Here is a 12,206-nt window from a genome sequence, read left to right as displayed (position 1 = left end):
AAACTGTGTTTGGCCACTATTAGGCACATAGAGTGTGGCTATCGTACAAACCTGGCCACCCAAGGAGCCCTTGACGAACAAAAATCTGCCCTCCTTATCTAGATGTGACCCCGAAAGCTGAAAGGGCGTGGATCTATGATACAGCAAGGCTACCCCACAGTGCTTTGTTGTCGCAGAAGCAGAATATAACTGCGGGTAGTATTTGTGCTGCAGTCTATGGCCGTCGCCCTTCTTGAGATGTGTTTTCCTGCAATGCCACTATATCGTATTGGTGGTTATCAAAGAATTTCCGCAGCTGTGACCGCTTGTTAGGTGAATTCAGCCCCTTAACATTCCATGTTAAAAAGTGTAACATCATACCGAGGCGTTTAATAAGCGTTCGCCCATGAGTACTTCTGACTAAATGTGTCACCCTGGGACTCCAGTGCTCGCCCTCCATCCCATGCCCCCCCTATTCCTCACCCCCCCAAACTGTTAACCCACATGAAATAGGGACAACAAACAAAAATCAAACATCAAGAATGACAACACAAAAAATAACATCATAGCAACTATAAGTCTCCGACATTGAAACAGGAAACTCTGTGTAGTCTTCATGATCGAGAGGGGGTATTCACCCGCCTCCATCCCCTGTAAGACCCCTGACAGAAGCACATATAGGGCCTGATTCTGATTCTGGCGGGCGGCGGAGGCCGCCCGCCAGAATTCCGCCCTCCAAAATACCGCGCCGCGGTCAAAAGACCGCGGCGGGTATTTCAAGTTTTCCCCTGGGCTGGCGGGCGGCCGCCAAAAGGCCGCCCGCCAGCCCAGGGGAAAATGACCTTTCCACGAGGATGCCGGCTCGTAATCGAGCCGGCGGAGTGGGAAGGTGCGACGGGTGCATTTGCACCTGTCGCGTATTTCACTGTCTGCCAAGCAGACAGTGAAATACTTGTAGGGGCCCTCTTACGGGGGCCCCTGCAGTGCCCATGCCATTGACATGGGAACTGCAGGGCACCCAGGGGCCCCGCGACTCCCCCTCCCGCCATCCGGTTCCCGGCGGGAGAACCGCCAGGAACTGGATGGCGGGAGGGGGAGTCGGAATCCCCAAGCCGGCGCAGCAAGCTGCGCCGGCTTGGAGGACTCCTGGGGGCAGCGGGAAACCGGCGGGAGACCGCCGGTTTCCCTTTACTGACCGCGGCTAAGCAGCCGCGGTCAGAATTCCCCGCGGGGCACCGCCGGCCTGTCGGCAGAGGGTGAGATGGTGCTTTTGGGAGATTTCAACCTGACTTGGGATACCGCTCAGTTGCATGGAGGACACACAGCTTTGCTGGGCCTCTACATGAACCACCCAACTACTTACACACACAGTACCAACTACTCCTGCACAGCCATGGACTCCGAGGACCCAGACAGTCCCTTTCAGAGGACAGTGGTAGGAGTCTAGCGGGAGCTGGCCAGGCAGGTGCAGGTGGGGATGGAGACCATAGCAGGTAGCCTAGAGTGTGTGCAGAGGTGCCTTAGTCCAAATAAGGACAACTCAGCTGCCATCAGAGGCACCCACTCCCAGCAACATGGACTCCAGCAGTCCCTGGCCAAAAAAGCTGCTGTCATGAGGCAGAGGCTTCAACAATTGCCCTCCCAAGGTGGCAGCAGCATGATAGATAACAGGCTGGGGCAATAGAAAATGCTCTGGAGTCCATATAGCTGAAAGGGGCCTCCCGCAGGAAAAACATGGCTGCCTACCACCGTGATTTAGCTGCGGTGTTGAGAAATCAGCAATTCCTCCTTGCTGCAGTGATGACTTATGTGTTCCCACAAGTGGCAGCTGCTGGGACCTTTGATTCCACATCTTTATCCCCTGATGTGTGTGTGGCACCCTCAACCGCAACAACTGCACCACCCATGGCACAGGAGGCATCACACACATCAGAGGATGAAGATGCAGAAGGAACAATATTCATATGTAAAACCACCCTGTAACACCAGTCTGTGCCATATCAACAGTATCTCCTTAGTTCTGTGCTTAAGATCATGCCAGTGTTATGACAGCTGGCAATGTGCCCTATTCACTCAACCAGTGTTGACGCATCTGCTATAGACTGTCATTATCTCAATTCCTACCTATTGCCAATTTGGACACCTCCTCCCTAATGCACATTTCTCCTACACATGTCTCATGAGATGTCCCTCACCCTTCGACTCTGAATGTACAACAAATGGCTCAGGATCTCTTGTGGGTTCTGTGAACTGGGCATTGTATTGCATTTGAAAATACACTTGCACATGTAAATAAATCTCCATATTCACATGTACCGGGTCATCCTTTACTGTGATCCATCAACTCATCTAAATGTATGCACTGTGTGAAGCTATTTCAATGAGAACAGAGCCTAATTACATGTGTGGCTTACTGTCAGACACAAAGCCACACACTAGGACTCTAACATGAAAAAGGTGACTGATGGTGTTGTGGGCTACAACTAACATACAGAGCCTTAAAATCATGTATAGAACAGATATCTAAGCAAGTGGACATATGGCATGTAGGGGTCAGAACCAAGTGTCTTGAATTTTCTCTGATGAGAGCACCACTACAACTAATATGTTTGGAACAGAAGAGGCAAAATTGATCAGTGACGGGCAGCTGTAAGTGTACCAGGATACACACCCCAAATAAGGTGAAGTAGTATGTGCTACACTTTATAAGATTATTTGTGACATACCTCAGCGATGACAGGTGATGTTCCATTCTTAACTGTCAAAGATTTCATATACATACACAATGTGATTGTCAGAAACTGGGGATGACAAATATTTTGAGTAGCTGATGTCATATTGCAGCCAATCTGACTGCTCCTTGGTCATAGGGGATACACATAGTCATACATGTAAATCAATACAGATAGCATACCCTAAGGCATTCCTCTAACTTGGCCACCGCACACATGAGAACACCGAGACACTCAATCAACATGGACACCTAATTGTCTACAACTAACAGGATTTATTGGTACATAAAAACAAAACCTTATTAAAACCTAACCCAGACACTATCCTACACTAACCTAACCTATACCAACTTATTAAAACTTACCCCTACAGCTATCTATCCTAATCTAAACTTATCTTATACATTTAATGCCACACAGTAAACATTGTCCCACAGCCCATTTAAGAGACAAGATACAAGTAGGACAGCATTAACTAAAACTAGACATGTACTAACTTAACCTATACCCTAAACAAGTATATATATTTTTGTACATTATTTAAAGGATTATTATTTTTTTTTTTTACATAGAGCCCACTACCTAACTGAAAAACCACCCAACACCTGCCAAAACAACAAAAAAATACTGAAATCTGCCTCCAACTATACTTACTCCATTCTACAACTAACCTAATCTATGTTACCTAACCTATCACTACCCACCTAAAACCCACTAAAACTAATTACAAAATACAACCAGAGAAGGGAAGGAACAGGGAGGTTGTGCATTTACATGATTACAGCTTCTTCTGCTTCTTTTTGCAATATTTAACAACTTAGAATTGCAAGCATTGTCCTGCTCAAGTTTGTCCAATCTCGCTTTAATGGCTGCCACGTCCCTCCTCATGTCCACCTCAAAGTTGGAGGATATGACAGCTGCAGGTGGCTGTTGATGTGGAGGGGGTTGGACTAGCTGGGGCACGCCTGACCCCTGATGTCGTGTCTGATGTGCTCTGCACTGTTGCGGCCTGTTTAGGAGGTCCCCCATATGTGAAGGCAAGCCAAGCCAGCTGATTTTTCCCGCTGATATCTCAAGCCTATCTTCCAGTACCCTGCCTGTACCTCCATGATGTGGCGAAAATGCTCTGCCCTGTTGTCTAAAGCATGTTTCCGTGCTGTGGTCATAGTGGCAGCTAAAACATGAAGAGAACATGGCATCAAATACTGTATTGGGTAGAGGAAGAACAAACATAAAATCTGCACAGCATCCTCAGATGACACATGCTGTCCACCAGACATTCCACAACGTCAATTACCAATTCAAGACTAAACTTCCTCCCAGTCATCTACGGTATCAGGTTCTTGTCACTGGGTTAGCAGCTATCCTTTGTTGACCACCAGGGCCCAGAGGTGAGTGTACTAGTGCTTCCTTGCGCCACATTTGTGTCATCATACTTATGAGGATCAAGTGGCAAATCCCTGTGCCCTAGTCCCAAAGTGGCGCAATGCATGTATTTCACTACTTTGACAACACTTGCGCTACATTAAGCTTTGGCCAGGCATTACGGATGCAAGGTGGGGTTCACCCGGTGGGAGGGGGGGGCAGAAAAAATGGCACCGGGAATTCTAAGGATGCCAATGCATCATTCATGTTTACTTCTTCAATTAACACCTGCTCAGAGCAGGTGTTACAAGGGGGCACACCACTTCTTACAATGGGCCCCTAGCTACAGTTCAGAGTTAGTGCTTATATTGTTTACCGTAAGCCTGAACAGTACATCTATATTATCTACAGAATTTGTGATCTCAAGACACCACATTGCGGTTCAGAGGACTTGCGGCGGACCCCCACCTCCTCCCCCACAACTAACAACATGGGAGGAGCAAGTCTTGGCTATACTGCATCCTGAGGGCCTCGCAGGAGTAGCTGGAGGAATGGACTCTGGTAAGTCAATTCTTTTTTACTACTTCATCCCCCACCCTACATGCATGCTATCACATACCACCACCCTTGCCCTCACCCCCATCACTCCAACTCCTCACATATGTCCCACCATCATAAACCACACATCCCAACACCAAGCCCTGCATGCAACAACAAAGCATGGACACCCATCACCAATGCATGTCCACTACAGATACCCACACAGACCCCAAAACAATTATCACACAAGGTCCTACACAAGAATGTAAGCACTGGGGTACAGGGTCACCCACCCATTGACACCATGGCACACACAGATGCAATAATCATGCCTTTACACCCCTGCAGGACCCCTACCCAACGTCACCGAACAAGAGGTTCTAGACATGTCCAGTCCCCCCACACAAGAAGCCCACAGTGATGACAGCAGCTCTGTCCAACTGGATCTAGATGACCAGCCCAGCCTATCTGGGACCTCGGTTCCCCTCACACAGTCACAGGCCACTACAGAGCCTCCCCCTCAGGAAACCCCAGCACAGCACCCACCCAGCGGGCCCATACCTCTGTCCCCAGGACATGTCAAGCAGCAGTGTGTACACCACTACAGGGAACCCAGGCTAACCCAACACCCCAAGAACAGCAGGGACCTGGGGGCAGTGGCAGTGGGCACACAGGTCAGGGGACAGAGGCCCAGGAAAGCCGGGGAACTGGGAGATCTGCTGTGCGACAGGGGGAGGACAGGCCCAGGGAACCCACTCTCCACGAGGCCCTCTCCAACATCATGGGAGCGTACCATCATTCCCACAAGACAATGGCAACGGTACTGGCCAAGTTTCAGGCGACCCAGCGGCTGCAGGAGGAACAGTATTTGGGGTTCAGGGAGGAACTGAAGTCCATCACTACCACCCTGGGCACCATTGTAGGGGTGCTGAAGGACCTCATGAACACCAGGAGGGACACTGTGGCACAACAAGGGGCCCCTGACGCTAGCCTGGATGATGAACTGCCCACCACCTCTGCCGGCACTAGTGGACAGGAGGCACCGCCACAGGACCATGACACCAGCACCCCACCCCCTGCAGATGGCGAACCACCCCGCAAGCGGTCCCTAAGATCCAGGACAAAGACAGAGAACAATGCCAAGACCCCGCCAAAAAAAGAGACCACCCTGAATGTCATCCTTCTGTCCCACTTTGTCACCCTGTCAATCCTTAAACTACCGTAGCTCCACTTATTATGCCCCTTTGGACAATGCACCTGTGAGACAAATAACTGGGCTCTGCAATGGACATTCCTCCACCATCACCCCTGACCATTTTACAACCCCCTCCACTATTTAGCACTTAAATAAACACCTTTGAATCACAAAACAATCTGGAGTCAGTCTGTGCTTTCACAAATGTGTATTTGCAATAACTGAGGGAAATAGCAATGTCCATCGTATTGTCAACATACCTATGTCACATAGCTCTAGTCCATGAGGTAACATAGCAGAGGTTACACAGTGGGACCCAAATCTGTGAAATCGAAAGGGAAAGTGACAAATTAGGGTCCATACACTGGGTGAATGTGACAGACAGATGATAAGTCAAACTATTTTTATCAGATGTAGGAGGCAGTGATGTCTTCTTACCTGTGTCTCACTGGAAGTATTGCTGGATCACGGTGTTTCTGTTGTCTATGTCCTCTTCTTCTGCCTCCTCTTCTTCACTGTCCACAGGCTCCACAGCTGCCACAAGACATCCTCCTGCAGAAAAGGCACCTGTCGTCGCAAAGCCAAGTTGTGCAGCATACAGCAGGCCACGATGATCTGGCACACCTTCTTTGGTGAGTAGTATAGGGAACCACCTGTCATGTGGAGGCACCGGAACCTGGCCTTCAGGAGGCCGAAGGTCCTCTCTATAACCCTCCTAGATCGTCCATGTGCCTCATTGTAGCGTTCCCCTGCCCTTGTCCTGGGATTCCTCACTGGGGTCAGTAGCCAGAACAGGTTGGGGTAGCCAGAGTCACCTGCAAATGTCGAGGGACAACTGTTAAACACACACTAACCATTAGGGACAACCCCAGACCCAGACAACTATTCACACTGTATAAGGTCCTTGTCCTCACCCAATAGCCACACACAGTGTCTCTGGAGTTTCCCCATCACATAAGGGATGCTGCTATTCCTCAGAATGTAAGCGTCATGCACTGAGCCAGGACATTTGGCATTCATATGGGAGATGTACTGGGCGGCCAAACACACCATCTGCACCTTCATCGAATGGTAGCTCTTCCGGTTTCTGTACACCTGTTCACTCCTGCGGGGGGTACCAAGACCACATGTGTCCCATCAATGGCACCTATGATGTTGGGGATATGTCCCAGGGCATAGAAGTCACCTTTCACTGTAGGAAAATCCTTCATCTGAGGGAAAACGATGTAGCTGCGCATGTGTTTCAGCAGGGCAGACAATACTCTGGACAACACGTTTGAGATCATAGGCTGGGACATCCCTGATGCTATGGCCACTGTTGTTTGAAAAGACCCACTTGCCAGGAAATGGAGTACTGACAGGACCTGTACTAGAGGGGGGATTCCTGTGGGATGGCGGATAGCTGACATCAGGTCTGGCTCCAACTGGGCACACAGTTCCTGGATTGTGGCACGATCAAGTCTGTAGGTGACAATTACATGTCGCTCTTCCATTGTTGACAGGTCCACCAGCGGTCTGTACACCGGAGGATGCCGCAATCTCATCACGTGCCCCAGCTGACGTGCCCTATGGATGAGAACAGCGAGCAGAGGGTCAGCCAACACTGAGATACTAAAACAACAACTTTATTGCACTCATTTGTCAATCCGCTATGTGCCTGTCTTAGTGTGTATGCAAGGCCTCGATATGTGTGACGCATTTAAAAATAATGCCTTGTGGCCCCTGAAGTGGCGGCTGCATGACCTGTAATGTGGGACAAGGGGATATGAGGTAACTGCGCTGGTGTTGTACACCATCGCGGTAGGCGGTCGGAGACCGCGGCGCAATCCTCCATTGGTTAACATTGGACCCTGTGGGTCCCAGGAGCCAATGACGATGTATGCTGGTGGTGACGGTACGCACCGCCGCGGACGTGACTGCCATTTTCTCTCTGTTCACTCACTTGATACCTGATCTTTAACAGGAGAGGACCTACACTGCAAGTGCTGCTGTGACCTCAGTCTGGAAGCAACTATGGCTCATGTGTCTGGGGAAAGGGCCCCTGCCTTCATATCAGAGGAGTTGGATAAACTAGTGGATGGGGTCCTCCCCCAGTACACGCTGCTCTACGGTCCTCCAGATAAACAGGTGAGCACACTGTGAGCATGCTGTATGGGCAATGCCTGTTTGGAGTGGTGTGTATGGTAGATGGGGGGGGGATAAGGCGTGCATGATCCGACGGTGAGTGTATGTGCGTCAGGGCAAGGGTGGGAACGTGGGCCAATGACTGTGATGGTCCGGACGAATAATGTTGTACCTTTTCCCCTGTACCATTCCTGTAGGTCAGTGTCCACCAGAAGAAGGATATTTGGCGTGCCATTGCCAAGGACATCTGGGCCCTGGGGGTCCACCACAGAGGGAGCACCCACTGCCGTAATTGATGGGAAGACATTTGCCGCTGGAGCAAGAAGACGGCGGAGGCCCAGCTGGGGATTGCCTCCCAACGTGGGAGGGGTGCCCATTGCACCATGACCCACCTGTTGTTCCAGATCCTGGTGGTGGCATATTCGGAGTTGGATGGGCACTTGAGGGCATCACAGCAGCCACAAGGGAATGAGTACAGTCACATCCATCTGACTCTGCGCACATTGGAGGTGTCTGGGTATGGTAGGTGGGCTGTGGGTTCCCCTAGGCTAGGGCGAGCCTTGTAGGCAAGGACCCTTTTTGAGGCAGGCTAAGTGGCACCCCAACCCCACCTGTAGTAAGAGCCATCTTCACCTAGTCAGGCTCCTGTGACTTCCATTTGTGCAGCAATCGGGCATAGGCCATGTACCCCATGTCGCTGTGAGGAATTAGGGAACTCTAAGTGCATGGCGTTGTGCAGAGGGCTGCTGTGTCTGTAGTGTCCACCAACGGTAGCGGTATTGCATGTACTGAACATGTCTTTCTGCTTTCTTCCCCCCCCTTTTTGTGGTCTCCCTTTTCTTGTGTGCATTAGCATCATCAGGCAGAGGAGCTGTGCCACCGGAGCAGGAGGGAGCTGCATCCCACATGGCCCTGGAGGGCGACACTATGGAGTCAGAATTCACCAGTGGGACGGAGGGTGAGGGGAGCTTCACGGCGGGGACTGGAGCAGAGACCAGCGATACCGACTCCTCCTCTGTTGGGAGCTCCCTTGCGGTGACAGGCCCCTCTGTGCCCCCCGCAGCTACAGGTACAGCCACCACTCCCCCTACCAGCACCACCCTCCCAGCAGCCCCTCAGCGTGTGGCCGGTGGCCGCTCACCCAGGAGGGTGGGCATCTCCTTCACCCCAGGCACCTCAGCCCCTACCCCAGTCAGCCCTGCTGCCCTCAGAGAGGAGGCCATTCACCTCCTGAGATCACTCACTGTTGGGCAGTCTACCATTCTGAATGCCATCCAGGGTGTAGAGAGGCAGTTGCAACAGACAAATGCATACCTGGAGGGCATTCATTCTGGCCAGGCAGACCAACAGAGAGCATTTCAGACTCTGGCCTCAGCACTGATGGCAGCTATTGTCCCTGTGTCCAACCTCCCCCTCCAACATCCTGAACCCAGACCCAATCCCCAGTACCTAAGCCTATCCCAAGCACACCATCAGACCAGCATGCACACACCTTAACACAAAGGGTAGCTCTGGCAAATATAAGCACCACACATCCAACAGGCACTCACACAAGCATCATACCCATGCACACATACCAACATCCACTGCCTCCACTGTGTCCCCCTCCTTCATATCTCCCTCCTCCCTCCCTGTCATGTCTCCACTCACACCTGCCTGCACTACATCCTCAGCCATTGCCTCCATTACCAGCACGCCCATCACCACACACTGCTCACGTGCAATCACCACCCCCACTACCATTCACACATCCCCTGTGTCCTCTACCAGTGTGTCTGTGAGCCCTCCTCCTAAAGTACACAAACGCAGTCAAACACCCACCCAACAGCCATCCACCTCACGACAGCCTCCAGCCCATGCACCTTCACCCAAAGTCAGCAAACAAACACCTCCTACAACCACTACCTCTTCCTCCACTCCCAAACCCCCTCCAGCTACCTGTCCCAGTGTGTCTAAAAAACTTTTCCTGTCAAACCTTGACATCTTCCCGCCTTTCTAGGTCCCAACCCAGCACCTCAGCCACCACATCACCAGGCACAGTGGTGCTAGCAGTAACCGGATTCTGGAGTGCGCCAAGCAGCAGGGCTGCCAGTGTCCCAAGGAGCGAGGCCAAGGACATTCCCCCATCTCCAAAACAGAAGAAGTTGCCCGCATCCCCAAGGGAGAAGGCCAAAACACCTGCCACCAAGGGCTCAGCCAGGACAACAATTGGGAGTGGCAAGACAGATGCGCCACCATCCAAGGTGGGGAAGGGCCTGAAAAAGAAAGGCAAGTCAACGTTGCCGCCAACCTGCACAGCGGACAAGACCACCACTGGAACCTCCACATGCACCGCCACCGTGGGCACCGCTGCCAGCACCAAAGATACTGAGCCCTTCACCTGCACCGCAGACACTGTGCCCTTCAGCAGCACCAAGGTCAGTGAGACCGCCAATAGCACCGCCGCTCAGGACACCGCTGCCAGCACCAAGGTCAGTGAGCCCGCCACCAGCACCGCTGCTCAGGACACCGCCACCAGCACCGCCGCTCAGGACACCGCCGCCAGCACTGAGGTCAGTGAGCCCGCCACCAGCACCGCTGCCCAATGAGCGCCGCAAGCATCGCCGCTACTGAGCCCGCCACCAGCACCGCCAGCACCCACGCCACATCATGAGCCAGTGGCACCACTGCAGACATGGCTGCCATCCCCAGTGGTCATTCGTACGAGGCTGGTGGTCAGTTCCAGGGGCCTGGCCAGCTTGCATTTTGCACCACCGTCCGTGGAGTGTCACATCCACTACCTCAGTCCTTGGCAGGATGAAGCACTCTGGGCACAAAGCCCCCTCCAGAACCAGTGGAGTATCACATCCACTACCTCTGTCCTTGGCAGGATGAAGCACTCTGGGCACAAAGCCCCCTCCAGAACCAGTGGTGTATCACATCCATTACCTCAGTCCTTGGCAGGATGAAGCACTCTGGGCACAAAGCCCCCTCCAGAACCAGTGGAGAAGGACATCCACTACCTCTGTCCTTGGCAGGGTGAGGCACTCTGGGCACAGAGCCCCCTCCAGAACCAGTGGAGTATCACATCCACTACCTCTGTCCTTGGCAGGATGAAGCACTCTGGGCACAAGGCCCCCTCCAGAACCACATCCACTACCTCTGTCCTTGGCAGGATGAAGCACTCTGGGCACAAAGCCACCTCCAGAACCAGTGGAGTATCACATCCACTACCTCAGTCCTTGGCAGGATGAAGCACTCTGGGCACAAAGCCCCCTCCAGAACCAGTGGAGAAAGACGTCCACTACCTCTGTCCTTGGCAGGATGAAGCACTCTGGGCACAAAGCCCCCTCCAGAACCAGTGGAGTAAGGCATCCACTACCTCTGTCCTTGGCAGGATGAAGCACTCTGGCCACAAAGCCCCCTCCAGCAACAGAGGAGTATCACATCCACTACTTCAGTCCTTGGCAGGATGAGGCACTCTGGGCACAAAGCCCCCTCCAGAACCAGTGGAGACTGTTATCCACTTGAGAGACTGTGGCTTTGCACTCCCCAGGATAATGCAGTGGGCAAACCACCCACTGGAAAGACTTGAGAGACTGTGGCTCTGCACTCCCCAGGATGCAACAGTGGGCAAACCACCCACTTGAGAGACTTGAGAGACTTGAGAGACTGTGGCTTTGCACTCCCCAGGATGCAGCAGTGGGCACACCACCCACTTGAGAGACTTGAGAGACTGTGGCTTTGCACTCCCCAGGATAAAGCAGTGGGCAAACCACCCACTGGAGAGACTTGAGAGACTGTGGCTTTGCACTCCCCAGTATACATCAATGGGCATGGAGCCCCCTCGTGGAGCTGGAGCCGTGCCCTCATCCGGCTGAGGTGCCCCCCCTTCCCTTCCCCCTGAGGTGCCTGTGTTTTTTTTTCAATCTGATGCCCCTGCAGTGTTCTCTCCTTTTCGATCAGGAATCTTGTGTGGGCCTCGCCCATGCATTTCGGGCCCAGTGGTCCACGGACTATATTGTTGCAGTACCTGGACTTCAATTCTTAGTGTACATATTTGTTTATAGTGTGTATTCATTTTTGATTAAGGGATTTTACATGATTACAATCGTTCAACTCATTTCCTTTTGTCCTTGCGTTCTTCCAGGGGGGGTTGGGGGGTGTAAATGTAAGGTTTCAGCATATATTGGTGTGTGTGTTGTTGTGGGTGAGGGTAGGGGTGAGGGTATTGCGTGTTGCGTGTCTGTGTGTCACTCTCTTTTCCCTCCCCCCTCCCCTGTGTCGTAGGT

This window comes from Pleurodeles waltl, chromosome 1_1, assembly GCF_031143425.1.
Source record: "Pleurodeles waltl isolate 20211129_DDA chromosome 1_1, aPleWal1.hap1.20221129, whole genome shotgun sequence".
Classification (NCBI taxonomy): Eukaryota; Metazoa; Chordata; class Amphibia; order Caudata; family Salamandridae; genus Pleurodeles; species Pleurodeles waltl.
The sequence above is the reverse complement of the archived record's forward strand: the minus strand, read 5'-3'. Positions refer to the sequence as shown.